Here is an 18,116-nt window from a genome sequence, read left to right on the forward strand (position 1 = left end):
CGATTCGCCCGTCTTTACGTTGGGATCATAAGGACATCAGTCTTTGGATGCGCCTTATGACTTCAGCGCGGTCGACTGGCCAGTTTTTTCCAGGCGGGGCCGGTGGGTCCACTAACCCCGGACAACCGGCCACAAGGAAAAAAGGGGTGTGTTGGCAGTTCAACGAGGGGTCCTGTAGGTTCGGAGGGTCGTGCAAGTACAGGCACGAATGCACTGGCTGCGGTGGGGGTCACCCTTCGTCCCGCTGTTTCAAGCAAGGAAAGGGCAAGTCTGGTGATGCGGCTGGAAAAGGGGAAAACCCCGGTGAGAGTGGGAAAGATGCTGCCTTTTCTCGATAGGTATCCGGATCGGGAAGCGGCGCAGTTGCTGGCCCGGGGGTTTGCGGAAGGTTTTCATATTCCGGCACAACTGGGGGTGACACCCCCTTTGGCTCGTAATCTGCGTTCGGCGTTGGCTCACGCCGAGGTGGTGTCTGCGAAACTGGAAAAGGAGGTGGCTTTGGGGCGCATGAGCGGCCCCTTCCCAACGGCGCCCATTCCGGATTTGGTGGTGTCTCCCTTGGGGGTGGTGCCCAAAAAGGAGCCTAATAAATTTCGGCTCATTCATCATCTTTCGTATCCAAAAGGGGGATCAGTGAATGATGCCATTGATCCTGAGATTTGCGCGGTGTCTTATACGTCCTTTGACGCGGCGGTCTTTTGGGTCCGAAAGTATGGGAAGGGGGCATTGATGGCTAAGACCGACATTGAGGCGGCCTTCCGGCTGCTCCCGGTCCACCCGGACAGCTTCCGATTGCTGGGGTGTCATTGGCAGGAGGGGTTCTGATGATCCTGCCAGTAACACACTTCTCATCTTAGGGTGACAACGCTCACTCACTGCACTGTGTCTATGGAGGAGCAGTGTTGTAACTCTAAGACAAGGAACAATGTAACTGATAAGAATCCGGCTCAAATGAAGAGGCCAAAAGAAAGTTTAGCTCACAACATTTCTATCAGAAATAATAAATAATTAAATATTTTAAAAAACAATTGCAAGGTATATTTAACAGACCAAAAGGAAGCAAATAGGGGAAGTTCATTGTTAGGGTTTACATACACTGGAAGCTGATTGTTCTCTGCTGAGTCCTGTGGAAAGATTCTGCCCATTTATAAAACATACTCTATATTACCAAAAGTATTGGGATCACTGCCTTTACACGCACATGAATTTTAATGGCATCCCAGTCTTCGTCCGTAGGGTTCAATATTGAGTTGGCCCAACCTTTGCTGCTATACCAACTTCAACTCTTCTGGGAAGGCTGTCCACAAGGTTTAGGAGTGTGTCTATTGGGATGTTTGACCATTCTTCCAGAAGCACATTTGTGGTCAGGCACTGATGTTGGACAAGAAGCCCTGGCTCTCAGGCTTCACTCAAATTCATCCCAAAGGTGTTCTATCCGGTTGAGGTCAGGACTCTGTGCAGGCCAATCAAGTTTCTCCACCCCATACTCGCTCATCCATTAAAGTGCATGTGTGTGTAAAGAAAGGCAGGCATCCCAATACTTTTGGTAATATAATGTATTTGCTGTCTACATTCATCTGCTTTCCATCCTTGGATTGGTAAATCAGTGGGGGGCAGTGCTAGAGTTTGGGTGACTATGCCAGAGACTGAATTTTTTGTTTTTTGCCCAATCTTGAGTGAAGCTTTAAAGAGTAATCCCACTTTTATTGAGAAAAATTTTAATATATCATGTTGTAATAAACATTTCTTGGAAAATAATTTTTAAACCAAATTGTTGGTGTCGTAGAGTCACTCCTTTTTATTTATTTCTGTTTAATATATTTGGATGGTGGTACCCAATATTTATCTCAATCTCCTGGCACTTCCACTAAAATACTTTTATGAGAAACAAACAATTCCCTCTGGGTGATCTATGTACACTGCAAGGATTTTAACAAACCCTTGTTTAGATTCCTACCTCTTTCTGTTCTGAAGGAAAAGCTGTTTGTTTGGTTAGGGCCGGTTCACACTGGGGGCGATGCGAGGCGACACGACTTGCCTCGCCGCGACCTGACAAGTCGCCCCCGTTCTGTACAATGGAACCGTTCTGAGAGGAGCGACTCGAGTCGCTCCGACTCAGAAAAAAGGTTCCTGTACTACTTTTGGGCGACCTCGGGGCGACTTGCATTGACTTCTATACAGAAGTCATTTGCAAGTCGCCGCTGAGGTCGCGGCCGGTCGCGGCGAGGCAAGTCGGTGTCGCCTCGCATCGCCCCCTGTGTGAACCGGCCCTTATGTCAATGTGCAAGGTGAGTCTGAATGGGAGTGATTTTTTTAATTATATTATTATTATTATTATTATACACGATTTATATGCACTTGCAGTGTTCTAATGTGGAAAGTTGCAGTATTGACATCCTTTTAGAAGTGATTAATCCTTTGGGAGTATCGCACCAAAAATAACATTTTTGTTGCAGAGGATGCCTTCCTGGGAAAATCACTAAGCCAATCAGACAAACAGGAAATTACATTTCTAGAGACATTCTGTACACCAACTTCAAATTAAGGCACTGCAAATTGAAAAGGAAATGTAAATTTTAGTAACATAATTACAATATGGCTTTTGTAGCAATTGTAAGTTTTTTTTTTCCCCCATGAAAGTGGAGTTACCCTTTAAAAATATGTAAATACTTAACTGCCCATAGCCTGGCCACAGGTTCACTTGTGGAATAAGGTTCACTTAAGGAATAAGTCATTTTTTATAATGTATTCCATTTCATATGGCTTAATACATTTCAATAGTTTAATTCATAGCTCAGAGTTTTAGGTAAACTCTGCATTAGTATGAACTACAAAACCTTCCAAAATGTATGCAATAACTGTGCTACTAGAAACTATTATAAAATCTAACATTTTCTTTTGGTGAGCAAAAGAAAACAAAATGGTTCCACTTACATCATCAATCAACTAATCTTTAAACTGCACTACTGTTCCCAGTGCGAGAAAATGAAATACCATGTATTTAGGTATATAGATTTTTTTGGAACACCCTGCACAGAATTCCTCCAAAATAAATGTAGATAATTTAGAAAAGCTAAAATCACAAAAGCAAAAAAAAACAAAACAAAAAAAACATTATATATATATATATATATATATATGTATATATATATATATATATGTGTATATATATATATATATATATATATTATTTATTTTTGCTTGTTATATATATATATAGCCCAATATAGCACTTTGCCTTGAATCAACTTAACTGAAGTTTGTGATCTACTGGAATGTGGGAATATGTAATGTGTATCTGCCAAGTTTAGACACTAAAATACAGTTGTTCCCACTCGTGTTTCCCTGGATTTAAGCTTATTAAAAAAAAAAAAAAAAACCTAGGCGTGCCTGTATTGAATTATTATTTCGGTACATAAATATTTTCACTCTTAACGTAAAACTGCAAGAAATGTTCGTTTTAGATATTAATAAGTCGGTTATGTTGCCTTAAATCACTACTTAATATGCAATAACTGCTTGGTTTATATAGAAGAATCCACAAAGCTTCCAGAGCAAACATTTCTTAGAAATTGAGGTACATTTACCAGTAAGCGCGTGTTCTGATGGCTTAACATCTTGGATTTTGTGATGGCAAGTAAATTTAACTTAAAACACAGTCACACGCTTATATACTGGTGACCTTTCTGTATACTTTGTATACATAGCTGAGCCTAAAAAACTGCCCCACTTCAAAATATACTTGTATCCTTTATACTTTGTACTGTATAAATAGCTAAGCATAAAGCTGATGTCACTCTAGAGATCCTGTTGCTGGCAAGAATTTGTTTCCTCTATAAGAACTGCAGGACAGTGATAGCTAAAGAATCCAGGGCAACAAAAAAAAGTAGTGATTTTAAAAGACAGAATAGGGATCTGGAAAGGGAATAAACCGCAGAAGAAGTAACTTTGTAATATTAATATAAAATTTAAAAAACTGGCTGGAGTTCTGCTTTTTATTGTTAAAGCGGGAGTCCGCCGGGACTCCACGTTTTTTTTTTTTTTAAAAGCCAGCAGCTACAAATACTGCAGCTGCTGACTTTTAAAATAGTGACACTTACCTGTCCAGCGCGCCTGCGATGTCGGCACCCGAAGCCGATCTCTAGATCGTCTCTCGGGTGCTGCGGCCGCCATCTTGGGTATGGGAATCAGGAAATGGAGCCTTTCGGCTTCATTTCCCGGTTCCCTACTGCGCATGCGCGAGTCGCGCTGCGCAATAAGGACGGTCCCCGCTGCCTCTGGGATCTGTGTGTTTCCCAGCAGGCAGCGGGGCACTTGCGGAAAGGGGCGGGCACTTGCGGAAAGGGGCGTAATCTACGCCCCTTTCCGCAGAGAGCTATCCCGGAAGTGGGTGCAGATACCTGTACTGTACAGGTATCTGCACCCCCCTCCCCCCTGAAAGGTGCCAATTGTGGCGCCGGAGGGGGGGAGGGTTCCGATGAGCGGAAGGTCCACTTTAGGGTGGACCTCCGCTTTAATATTATTAATATATATAATATTGGAATATTGTTAATTCATTAAAGCCCAACTCGGACTAGAGTAAGGGGAGAGTATAACTGGGTATACAGTGCCTTCAAAAAGTATTCACACCCCTCGAAATTTTCCACATTTTGTCATATTACAACCAGAAACGTAAATGTATTTTATTTGGATTTTATGTGATAGACCAACACAGAGTGGCACATAAGTGTGAAATGGAAGGAAAATGTAAAATGGTTTTCCAAATTAATATTTGAACAATGTGGCACGCATTTGTATTCAGCCCCCTTTACTCTGATACCCTGAACTAAAATCTAGTGGAACCAATTGCCTTCAGAAGTCACCTAATTAGTAAATAACGTTCACATGTGTGTAATTTAATCTCAGTATAAATACAGCTGTTCTCTGAAGCCCTCAGGTTTGTTACAGAACCTTAGTGAACAAACACTATCACAAAGGCCAAGGAACACACCAGACAGGTCAGGGATAAAGTTGTGGAGAAATTTAAAGAAGAGTTAAGTTATAGAAAAATATCCCAAAATTGGACATCTCAGAGAAGCACTGCTCAATCCATCATCCAAAAATGGAAAGAGTATGGCACAACTGCAATTCTACCAAGACATGGCCGTCCACCTAAACTGACAGGCTGGGCAAGGAGAACATTAATCAGAGAAGCAGTCAAGAGGCCTATGGTTACTTTGAAGGAGATGCAGCGATCCACAGCTCAGGTGGGAGAATCTGTCCACAGGACAACTATTAGTTGTGCACTCCACAAATCTGACCTTTATGGAAGAGTGGCAAGAAGAAAGCCATTGTTAAAAAGAAAAAACACAGCAAACATGTGGAAGAAGGTACTCTGGTGAGACCAAAATAGAACACCCAACATGTTTTGTCAAACATGATGTCATCGGGGCACAGACATGTTTAGGCTAATGAATGGACTTTACTGAAAAAAAAACGCATATGCTATTAGAAATTCACACATTCAAGAAAAATTTTCAATCCTGCTTCCTTCAAATTTTCTCATCAATGTGGTCGAAAGTGAACATCAATTTGCTAATGATTAGAAAAACAAACAAACAAGCATTCTTACAATGTTGAACTAACTTCTACTAGTGTATACCCGTACATAGAAGTAGTTTTAAGCACCCAACAGACAGTCTCCTATACTTTGGCATATCGATGAACCCGATGTTCGAGCCGAACATTATGGGGTGTTCGCAGGAAATTCGAGCGCCCGAGGAACACCCCATAATGAACGGTGAGACCGTTAATGCACTGCGAGATCACATCCCCACCTGCATGCTTTGGCCAATCACAGCGCACTCTACTGTGTGAGCCATGATTGGCTAAAGGCATCACTAGTAAAAAAAAAATATTAATAAAAATGCCATAAAACTATCCCCTATTTTGTAGACATTATAACATTTGTGCAAACCAATCAATAAACGCTTACTGCATTTTTTTTACCAAAAATATGTAGAAGAATACGTATAAGCTTAAATTGAGGAAAAAAAATAGTTTTTTTATACATTTTTTAGGGATATTTATTATAGCAAAAAGTTAAAAAATAATGCGTTTTATTCAAAATTGTCGCAATTTTTTTCTTTATAGCACAAAAAATAAAAACCGCAGGGGTGATCAAATACCACCAAAAGAAAGCTCTATTTGTGCAAAAAAAAGGATGTCAATTTTGTTTGGGAGCCACGTCGCACGACCACGCAATTGTCAGTTGCAATGCCGAATCGCAAAAAGTCCTCTGGTCTTTGGGCAGCCAAATGGTTAAGGCTTAAGTGCTTAAGCATTAATAAAATCAGTGCTCCCGAAAAAAACGGCAGTTTTAAAAAAAAAATTTGCATTGATACATATCCCCTGGGGCAGGACCCAGATCCCCAAACACTTTTTATGCCAATTTTTTGGCTGTTTGCAAGTTCTGGTGCAAACTGAATCGGGGAGTGTTTGGCTCATCCCACGCTTCAGTGTGAAAGTAGCCTTATGCCGCGTACACACGACTGGACTTTTCAACGGACTAGGTCTGACAGTCTTCCCGATGGACTTTTGGCGGAGTTCCGATGGACTTTTCGAAGGAATGGTCTTGGCCACACACAATCACACCAAATTCCGATGGATTCGAACATGATGACGTACGACCGGACTAGAATAAGGAAGTTCATAGCCAGTAGCCAATAGCTGCCCTATCGTCCGTTTTCATCCATCGGACTAGCATACAGACAAACGGATTTTTCGAATGGGCTTAAGTCCTTCGGAAAGATTTGAAACATGTTTTAAATCTAAAGTCTGTCTGATTTTTAGACAGCAAAGGTCAGATGACTGTCAAACACATTGAATTGTCCGGCAGATTCATTCCGTCTGAACTAGTCCATCGTGTGTACGTGGCATTAGAGCTAATATCCTGTGTGCAGTAAACTGTGATATAGTGATTGCTATAAACTGATATTCATCTATAAGTCAAAAGTCAAAATAACCCAATATACAGGTAAGTTCTCAGCAATAAGGCAGACCATAAATAGACCAATAGATTGTTCTAGTCGCCAGACTTTTTCTGAATAGAGGAGGTGCCAAACAAGCTGGAACTACAATCCTCAGCGCTGGATGTTTGGTGACAATAGGAGACTGTTGTCTGAGTAAAAAAAAGTGATTTCACAAATACTGAAGCAGCCAGAGATGAGGGCACACATCATAATAGGTAGCTTACAGTATTTTTTTCTGTGAAACTATACGGAAATAGATTTTGCCCACACTTCAGCTTTGGGTTTCATTCAAATGGGCACTGACGCCTGTTCTGCATGCAAGCTGCCTTTGTTTTGGCATCTGCATTAACTTTGAGCTACATTCAAGCAGCCTGTAAAGGTGGATGCCATTGCAGAGGCTGCACATGGGTGTCAACACCAATCTAAAGAAGCCTTTAAAGTAAAATTAAAGGCACATTTTTTTTTGTGTTGGATAGAGTGGAGAGGAGTTAGAACACCGGTTTGTTTTTATTGCCGTCTGTGCCCTTGTTATTGAGATTCACCCTCTCTATTTGTCCTGTTTATCATTATCATTGAAAGTGAAATTCACACATTTTGGGTTGTCCCCAGAAAAGTAACAGACTATGGGACAGGAAGTGAAGGGAAATCTCTGAAATGGGACAATGGTTATAACCCTCCCTTTTCTATTTAAAATGAAAAAACTTTTTTGCCTATAGTTCTACTTTAAAGCTATGCTGGAGCATGTGACTGTTGGTATTAGTGCTTGGTGATGGGCCATTCCTCCACCCAGAGGGACAGCGACAGAGTACCCAGCCCCCTGAATTAGAGCATGTGCAAGCTTTCCTCAACTTTCTCCCAACAAGACACAAAGCAAAGGCACAAAAATCTGCCCGCAGGGTGTCCAAGGCATATAAAAAGTCAGCAAGTGACTCAACACAACCATGCAAAAAAATGATATATGCATTTTAAAGGGCGTTGGTTTTAAAAAGAGCAGCAGAGATATGCCATGCTAACACTGAAAGGCAGATCCCAATCAATACTAAAAATAAGGCTATACATTTTTTCATAATACAATCCAGCTAATAGAGACAGGGGAAAAGCCACGCTAGGCAGTCCATAACTTACTAAACATCACAAACCTGGATTCCACCATTGTCTGAAATGCAGTTCTAAGTACCAACTGATGCATGACCTGAAAGGGAACTTTGCTTTGGAAAGAAAAGGTGAATAATCTGATTGCAAGTCAGAGGAAAAACAGCTACGGGGCTACAAGCAGCCTTGAATGATGTCACAAATAATTGATCAAGACAGTGGCTGTATTACTACCGAGGATTTTCTGGGCAGAGAAAACTACAGCACTGTCCCAAAGTTCACTTTTCACTTCATGCCTTTCATTTGTTGGAGCGTTTTATTTCAGTTCTTTTTTCTAAACGTTCGCTGTTTCTTTTTTCTCCAACAGAATATGCTTTGTACTGATGGTATGGCTGATACTGCCAGCTAGAAGGCCCTGACACTGCAATCATTTGCAAAAATTAAAGACTAAACCCAAAACCAAAACTGCAATATATTGAATTGCAGTTTACCAGTCCTTAGACGTGCTGGCTACATTACTTCCCTTTTTTCAGACTTTTTTGTTTTCCAGGACTTCCAGTCCTAGGGTGACAACTCATAGTTACATAGGGAGTTATTTACGAAAGCCAAATCCACTTTACACTACAAGTGCACTTGGAAGTAAAGTCACTGTAGATCTGAGGGGAAAAATAAAAAACATAATTTTAGCTTGCACATGATTGGATGATAAAATCAGCAGAGCTTCCCTTCATTTCAGATCTTCCCCTCAGATCTAAAGCAACTTTCAAGTGCACTTGTAGTGCAAAGTGGATTTGCCTTTCGTAAATAACCCCCATAGTTAGATAGTTGGTGAAGTTGAAAAAAAAATACACAAGTCCAACCTTGCACTGTATCTATAGAGGAGCAATGTTGTCCCCCTAGGCTGTGCTCCTGAATTGGGCTACAAACTTCTCCTCTCCTTATCTCCATTACACAGAAGGGTGTTATTTTGTAGATCATAGAAGACAGCTGGGAAAGCTGATAACATTGTTTGACATTTCAACTCATTGCACAGGAAGTTATAAGGATGCTGCAAGTTATCTGTACTTGAATGAAATATACTTAGCTTGAAAAAAGAAAACAATTTCAGCCATCACAGCTATGGACTTTTAGGCCTCCTTCACATGGCCGTTTAGCTGCATACACTGGATTCCAGCGATTAGTGTTGGCTGCTGAGCCTATATAAAATAATGGCAGGCTGACAGTGGCCACCGCTGTTCTGATGTAGCCACACACTACATGGTTACCTGCGGTTAGGGATGCATGTCTGAGCGTGAACGCAGTCTGCTGCATCCAGGTACGGACATCCTCAGGTAACCACTTGGTGTGCAGCTACATGTGAACAGCGGCAGCTGCTGTCAGCCTGACATTATTATATATAGCCTTCGTAACCACTGCTATTCACATGCACCGATCATTCCAGCCACAAGCACTACTCACTCTTGCTCCTTGAATCCGGTGTATGCGGCTAAACAGCTGTGTGAAGGAGGCCTTAATCTGCAACATATTACCTTTTTTTCCTTGGATTTAGATATTCTTTATAAAACAGTTGCAGTATGGTCTGTGTATCCAAATCAATAAAATACAGAGAATTAGGAATGGAGACATGACTGCATCCATTACCATCACCGTGTAAATATGGCCCCTTGCAAAGTTTTACTACTCAATTTGGCACTCTAGTTCAATGTACCCTTCTTCCAGAAATGAATATCTGTGCAGCCTAAAGGATGGCGCCTTGAATGTGAATAGTCGACAGGTACACTTCAATAAACACAATGTCAAGTCTGTCACCTTCCTCTAAAACATTATTTCCCACAGCACATTAGTAAATTTGCCTCTATGTGGTTAATGTCGGTTTCCACAGGTCGTAAAACCGCGTTTGCAGGGCCAGGAAGGGGTGAAAGGTGTGACTTTCCACTGAGTGATAATGATCTTAGAAATTAGGGCTGCTGTAATGCCGACTGCTTTGTAAGTGAAACATATTCTCAAGCGTAGTCGTGTTTTTGAACATCGGTCCTTTGAGCTGTCTGTCCGTCCAGACTCCAGATTTCAGTAATAAGTCCCAGCTGGATTTATTTCAGCTAGAAGTGAGCGCTGGATTTGGTCTGTGCCACAGGAGCCACACCTATGGAGTATGTAAGCTTACAAGGAGAAAAGGTAAAGATTTTAAGTGGACCTCTTAGTAACATTACAAGTCTGTTTAAATCCATTCTTAAGATATTACAATAAATAGAAACAATATTATTTTAAAGACAAAAACTTGACCTTTTATCTATAAAAAGCCATCTGTGATCTCCATGAGAATTTACCTGGGCTGAGAGGCTGTCAACAGTCTACTGCAGGTAGGAAAAAGCTTTTTCTCAGTCTCCTCTCCTCCAGTGTTTGTTGGAACCATTAGGTAAGAGGGTATAGTAGGGGTTTGACCTGCGTCAGACATTTAACACGGGCAATAACTGCACAGGCACCAGCATTCATGTGACTGTGTTATTTCTAAGTCAGTGTCTCAGTTTATAGTATATGTTGACTTTGGATGATACCCCAACAAAAATGGCAGATGAAGGCACTATCAGAGGGAATATTTTGATCTCTATGAGGTGATATGTACTTATGTTACACATGCACTAAACATGGATATATAGGATTCTAGGTTCACTTTAACAAATTTCTTAAACACATGGATGGCCAAATATTAGAAGGTGAACTCTGGAATCAAAAGTTTTTCTACAGAAAGTGAAAGGAAACCTCCGCAATGGGATACAGATGGTGAGCAAAAATCTGACAGGGGTTATAACCAATCCTTGCTTTATCCAAAATGTAAAAAAATTGTTTTTCATATAGCTTTACTTTAAAGTGTATTTCCACATTTGCAGTCAAATTTGAGAAAACCCCACTATATGTTTGTTATGGGTTCCCATTAACACAGAATGCCTACTTTTTAAAGAATATTTCTTACCTTTTAGATGCCTGCCAGCAAGGAGGTGTCATGGCTGACTGCAAGATTTTTTCAAGAATGTGAAGTGAGTTTGTCCCAAGTCTGTCTTCATTTATAAGCAAGAAGCGCAGCCTTTACACCTTTACCTTTGGTTAGGACAGAAAGTGTTCATCTATTTACAACTGATAATAAAGGTCTGCCTGCACAGTGCAGACAAAGTTAATTATGACAAATTAGCCCAAAGTAGCTTTCTATGCTGAAGCTTCCAAAATAGAGCATCTAAAAAGATAAGCTGCAATTTTTACGCTATGTGAATGGGGACATGTAACAAATATAAAGTAGTTGTTATTCCAATTGGACTGCAAAAGTGTCAATACACTTTAAGGAAAAGGAATATTATTACAAGGACAGTGAGGAGCACATTTTGGTCAGGGAGGTCAACTGTTTTGCAAGGGAGTTCATCTATATCAAACTGGAATGACCATCCCAAAACAGGGCTTGGAGGCCTTCAACACCATCCGTTTTTCACATATAATCTCCTTCAGCATCTCTATCCAGTTAATTTGTCGTCAATTCTCCCCTTCAGTTGTGAAACTTAAACAATTATTAGCTGTCCCAAACTTTATGGCACTATAATGACTGATGTAATTAAAAGAGGGTCATTGTCAAAACTTTATACCTCCCCTCATATTGTTGACACATTTCATGAATACTGGATTAAAGTGACTGAGTTGTCCATGTGGTGATACATTCTATGATATGTTCCTGAAACTCGTTAGAACTGAGACAGGTACCTAGATATCCTAAAACAGTTGATTTTCTGTTCCATGTGATGGAAAAGAAAATATTCAAAGTAGAGCAAGAGTACCACTGCCTCATCTTGCACCATCTTGCTCTGTTAGTTAACCAGAAATTGGCTATCCTCTTAAGGGAGAGCGCTATCCACCTGTCCAAATTGGTCCTACTTTTGAATAAATTGTATGTCCATACCAAAGACTGATCAATCACTGGATGGCAGGGATCCACTTCTCGAGGCGCACTATAATTCTAAGATCCAATGCCACATGCCAGAATGAACATGCCATTTCTGTGCTTGAAAACGTAAGTTTTAATCTTACATGTTTTGGGATGAGCACTGTTATCATCTCTTCTTACGCCATACCTTCTTCCAGCTTTGGAGACTGACGTTTGCCTATCTGTCCTACTAAAGGAATTGCTCTAAACCTGGAACACAGAAGAACCTAGAACATTGATTGCACACAACCAATGCAGGATCGGAAGGTAGAGAGTAGGAAAGATATAACGATGATCACACCACTGAGATAATAGTACATTCCTAGTTAATCCATTATGACCATCACATATTAAACTGAGGTTTTATGTGCCTAAGTAGCATCTTTTCAAATGTGTTTTGGCACACCAAGTGCTTGGGCATTTATTTCATTAGCCAGGATATTAACTTATTCTGGCCATTGAAATTAAATAAATGCTCAAGCGCTAAATGTGCCTAGTGCTTAGGCACATATACACGTGTTTACCAGTTCTTAGGCATATTTTTTCTGACAAAATGCTCATCTGTTGAATGCATAAGTGATGTTTTTCTACCTCTAAGTGCCCTTGCCCCTTAACTGCGGGGTTCACATAGGCTAACATTGAAGGGCATTTAGAGACAGAAACAAAACACATCAAATGCCTGTAAAATTTACTTTTTTTAGCTCAAGTGTGCATGAGGTCTTAAAGAGGTTGTATGTTAGCATTATACAGATGCAGTAAATAGAATATATGGACAAATAGTGACTAATATCACCTTGTAGTTTATCTGTACAGAATTAAAATAACACTTTGATAGATGATACATGTCCTTTACCAGAGTTGTAGGGTTCTGAAACACTCATATGCCATTTTCTAAGAAGTCTACTTTTTATAGCAAACGCAATCACCTGGGTTGAATTAACAGCCTGGAATTAAACCTCCTTTTGGATCATGATCTAATTCAGGCCAGGTTATTGCATATGGAAAATGAATGAGAAAAGCAGAACTATTTATTAATGTACTGTGAAAAGGACCTGGGTTGGCAATCCATGGGCTAATTAATTTAACAAAGAACTTTATCCTTCTAATGAAAAAATATCTGTGGTAGCTGTATTATAGCCCTAAAACAGTAAATCGGTGAGAAACTTTATAGTGACTGTGAACCTCTGAAATGAAAAATGAACAAAGCATATACTCAGGTGTGGATCGTGTCTGCTCTCTTCTTTCTCTGCTATCTGCACAAATCAATTCTGACCGTTTTCCTCACACTCCGAGATTGGGCAATCCATGGTGGCATCCCAGCCCCTCCTCTAGCGCACAGCAGGTAAATGACAACCTCAGGGGTATGTGTCCCTATGAGACTATGTTGGGGGGGGGGGGGGGTATGGAAGCTGAGAAATACCATGCAATCTGTGAACTTTGGAAGGTTGTAAAGAAGTGAGGGCTGCAGCTAAACTAGTACAGTTTATGTGGGAGGATTTAATTAATCTCTGTGTATCATCGGAGGCAAGCCTCTTCAGTGGGCTAATGTTTATTATTATTTAAAAAAAAAATTCACAGAAATTCTAGTAAACAGACTAAAACGCTTAAAATGGTACTAAACTCTGCCCCTGGTGTACATATTCTCAATGCAGCCAGTATGATAAAGCTTTCCATTACATTCTGCTCAATTATTGACCCCTTTGCACGTTTCTTACTGTTTCTGTGTGTTTCTTATTTTCTTGCTTCCCAGCCAAAGCCGGCGCTATGTTGGGTATTGTCCTCTGATGCAGCAGCGGATTGGGCTTCTACCCTTTCTGTTTCTCCCTGTTCTAATCTCGCACATGCCCAGTAATTTTTAATTTTTTTTTAAGCCAAGCCTCGTTTTCGATCCAGAATTCTATGGCAACCCTGTCCGGGGAACCTGCCCCATGCTTGCAACAATGTTTGCAAGTCACATTGGGTGTAAACAGTGAATGGGCCTGTACTCTTGGGGGATTGCAGAGCAATACCACAGAGAGGACATGACAGAGCCATGGCATAAAACTGAATAGACTAACGTGATAAGCGTGCCGTGAACAGGGGACATTATGAGCATGTACCGGTGACGTAATAGAGGTGAACAGTGACGGGTTGGATCTAGAGACAGTGGGGGTCATTTACGAAAGGCAAATATACTTTGCACTGCAAATGCACTTGGAAGTGCAGTCGCTGTAAATCTAAGGGGTAGATCTGAAATGAGTGGAAGCTCTGCTGATTTTATCATCCAATCATGTGCAAGCTAAAATGCTGTTTTTTATTTTCCTTGCATGTCCCCCTCGGATTTACAGCGACTTTACTTTCAAGTGCACTTGCAGTGCAAAGTGGATTTTCCTTTAGTAAATAACCCTCAGCGATTTGTTGAACATGTTTTCATTATTTAAATTAAGAAAATTGCTCAGGGAGAATTTACTACCACTTTAAGAGGGGATATAATTACAAGTGAGTTGTTTTTGCGATATTGTTTTTTAGCGGTTTTTGACGTTAGAGCATATTTTCAGCTGAAAAACGCCTCTCAGAACCCACTCGTTTTGTTTTTTTGTTTTTACAGCCAAAAACAGTTGATAACAGCCTATGGGGGTTACTTACAAAAGGCAAATCCACTTTGCCCTACAAGTGCAAACTGCACTTTAAATTGCACTGAATTGCACAGTTGCTATAGATCTGAGGTGGACATGCAAGGAAAATAAAAAACAGCATTTTATCTTGCACATGATTAATAAAATCAGCAGAGCTTCCATTCATTTCAGATCTACCCCTCAGATTTACAATGACTGCACTTCCAAATGCACTTTCAGTGCAATTTCAAGTGCACTTGTAGTGCAAAGTGGATTTGCCTTTAGTAAATAACCCCCCATGTGTGCATGGACACATAGGATAACATGCTGGAGAGTTTATTGACTGTAGAAAAAAACATCTGAAGCCAAAAACAGCAGCTGTAAAAATGTCCAAAAACGTCCAGTGTGCACAAGGCCTTATTTGTAATTTCAGGCAGCCATTGTGATATGCAACAACTTTTATTTGGGAAAAATCATCTGCTAGTTTCTGGTTCAGCTCCCGCTCATCAAACAGATGTGGTGATACTGATGCATTGGCTAGGAAGCAGGCTGGAGGTAGAGAGGCAAAACTGAAGTGCTGAATTGTGACACCTCCCTGGCTATCTAGATTTGTAAATCACAAGGTCGTCTGTACAGAATTGCAAATCCTTTGGCAGGTAAAAGAGTAAATTTATTCCAACTGTGAATTTGGCTGTTTGCCTGGAGTTTTGCTTTAAATAAGATTTTCTTTTAAGACCAAACAAAAAGAGCAAAAAAAAAGACATAACACTTGAAGAATTTAATTTGCATTAACAAATTGTTGTGTTTTTTTTTCCGTCTCTGTTAAGTGCAAAATGCAGCTACTGAAATACAGTAGGTCCCGGGCTTTTCTTTTGCACAGGGGATTCATACTATGGCTAATTCAGTATTTAACCACTTCAGAGCACTTTTTGCGATTCGGCACAGCGTCGCTTTAACTGACAATTGCACGGTCATGCGACGTGGCCCCCAAACAAAACTGGTGTCCTTTTTTTCCCCACAAATAGAGCTTTCTTTTGGTGGTATTTGATCACCCCTGTGGTTTTATTTTTTGGTTTGCACAAAAGTTATAGCATTCACAAAATAGGGGATAGTTTTATGGCATTTTTATTAATAATTTTTTTTTTACTAGTAATGGCGGTGATCAGCAATTTTTATCGTGACTGCGACATTATGGTGGACGAATCAGACAATTTTGACACATTTTTGGGACCATAGTCATTTATACAGCAATCAGTGCTATACAAAAATGCACTGATTCCTGTGTAAAAGACACTGGCAGTGAAGGGGTTAACCACTAGGTGGCAGTGTAGGGGTTAAGTGTGTCCTGGCGTGTCCTGGGGTGTGTTTCTAACTGTGAGGGGGCGTGGCTACATGCGACACGTCACTGATCTCTGCTTCTGATCACAGGGAGCAGAGATCAGTGACACTGTCACTAGGCAGAACGGGGAGATGCTTGTTTACATTAGCATATTGTTCCTGTCTTTCCACTCTGTGAGACGATCGCGCATATCCCCGCAGCGATCAAGTCCGTGGGACCTGCGACCTGACTTACGGAGCTTGCCCTCAGAGTTTAGTTAGAAAACCTTAGTAAACAAACAGCATCATGAAAGTCAATGAACACACCAGACAGGTCAGGGATAAAGTTGTAGAGAAGTTTAAAGCAGGGTTAGGTTATAAAAAAAATATCCCAAGCTTTGAACATCTCACGGAGCACTGTTCAATCCATCATCTGAAAATGGAAAGAGTATGGGGCAGCTGCAAACCTATCAAAATATGGCCGTCCACCTTAGTTGACAGGCAAGAAGAGCATTATTCAGAGAAGCAGCCAAGAGTCCCATGGTAACTCTGGAGAAGAGATCCACAGCTCAGGTGGCAGAATCTGTCCATGATATGGGGGAAGGGGGTATTTTCTTGGTACTCTTTGGGCCCCTTAGTACTAACTAAGCATTGTTTATACACTACAGCCTTCCTGAGTATTGTTGCTGACCATGTCCATCCCTTTATGAATGGGGTGTGCCCATCTTCTTATGGCTCCTTCCAGCAGGATAATGCACCATGTCACAAAGCTGAAACCATCTCACCACTGTTTTTTTGAACATGACAATGAGGTCACTGTACTCCAATGGCCTCCACAGTCACCAGATCTCAATCCAATAGAGAATCATGCATGTGCAGCCAACAAATTGCATAGAATAGTTTTCTCCCTTCAGAGTTTCTCCTGCTAGCAAGTAATTGGCGTTTATATTTTTAGCCTCCAAGTTCATTACTTTACTTTTTTTTTTCATACTAAACCATATTTGCCATGTAGCTGCCCACCCCTTTTTTTATTGAGGTCTTCCTGTAAAGTTTATATATTCTGCTGCAAAGTTATTGCCTGTTTAGCTTTGTATCATCGGCAAATACTGAGACTCAACTATTTATACCAACCTCAATATCCTTTATAGACAAATTAAACAGAAATGGTCCCAGTTCAGAGCCTTGGGTTACCCCACTCACAACTGAAGACCATTCAGAAGATACATTATTTATCACCACCTCTCTGGACATGCTCCAGTAACCAGTTTTCTATCCAGGTACATACAGTACATAATCGCCAATGTCAACAGACCTCAATTTGTAAATAAACCATTTATGGGGAATTGTATTGAATGCTTTGGCAAAATTTAGATACACCACATCCACAGGCCTTCCTTTATCTAGAGCTCATAGCTCACTTCCTCAAAGGATGTTAACAGGTTGGTCTGCCAAGAACAATCTTTCATAAATCTATGATGGTTACTTCTAATGATACTGTTTTTGTAGGTAAATTCTTAGGTATATTCCTTTACCATCCCCTCCAATAGTTTACATACTATTGATGTTAGGCTGATTGGTCTGTAGTTCCCATATATATACAGTATACAGTATCTTGGTCTTTTTTAAAATATTGGTACTGTGTTAACGTTTCACCTATCAGCTGGTACTATTCCAGTCACTAAGATGTCCTTAAAAATTAGGATTAATGGTCCTAGCGATAACCAGGTTAAGTTCTTTGAGGACTCTCAAGTGTAAGCCATCTAGTCCTGGTGAGTTTTTCAAGTCTTTTTTTAGACACTGGCTTCTGTTAGCCACAAGGATACATTCTGTTGCAGTGATACTAGCAATGCAATCTTGTTTAGTATACCCCTCATTCTCCTTTGTAAAAACTGAGGAGAAGAATGTGTTTAATACAGTTCTTCTTGTCACTTGTAACCAACTTCCCCAATTACCCTTTATGGGGCCATCATCATTCTCAAATCTGAATAGAGAAGCCACTTTCTCAGTTCCACCAAACAAAATCTTGGCCTGGACATATCTTATTGAAGTGTAAAGTAATGAGCCAGCAGCTATTCAACTTTGAATTGACATTTGCAGTTCCCACTTGACAAAAATCCTAAATAGAGTCTCCTTTCCAGA

The 18,116-nt window shown here is 40.5% G+C and overlaps 1 protein-coding gene across 3 annotated transcripts in view; it reads right to left on the bottom strand.

Annotated features, from left to right (window-relative positions):
• Positions 1-18,116, bottom strand: part of MKX (mohawk homeobox) — a 154,890-nt gene that overhangs the window by 56,399 nt on the left and 80,375 nt on the right. The window lies entirely within an intron of this gene.

Source organism: Lithobates pipiens, unplaced genomic scaffold (assembly GCF_037356315.1).
Source record: "Lithobates pipiens isolate NorthernLeopardFrog02 unplaced genomic scaffold, aLitPip1_a1.2 Scaffold_19, whole genome shotgun sequence".
In the NCBI taxonomy this organism is placed as follows: domain Eukaryota; kingdom Metazoa; phylum Chordata; class Amphibia; order Anura; family Ranidae; genus Lithobates; species Lithobates pipiens.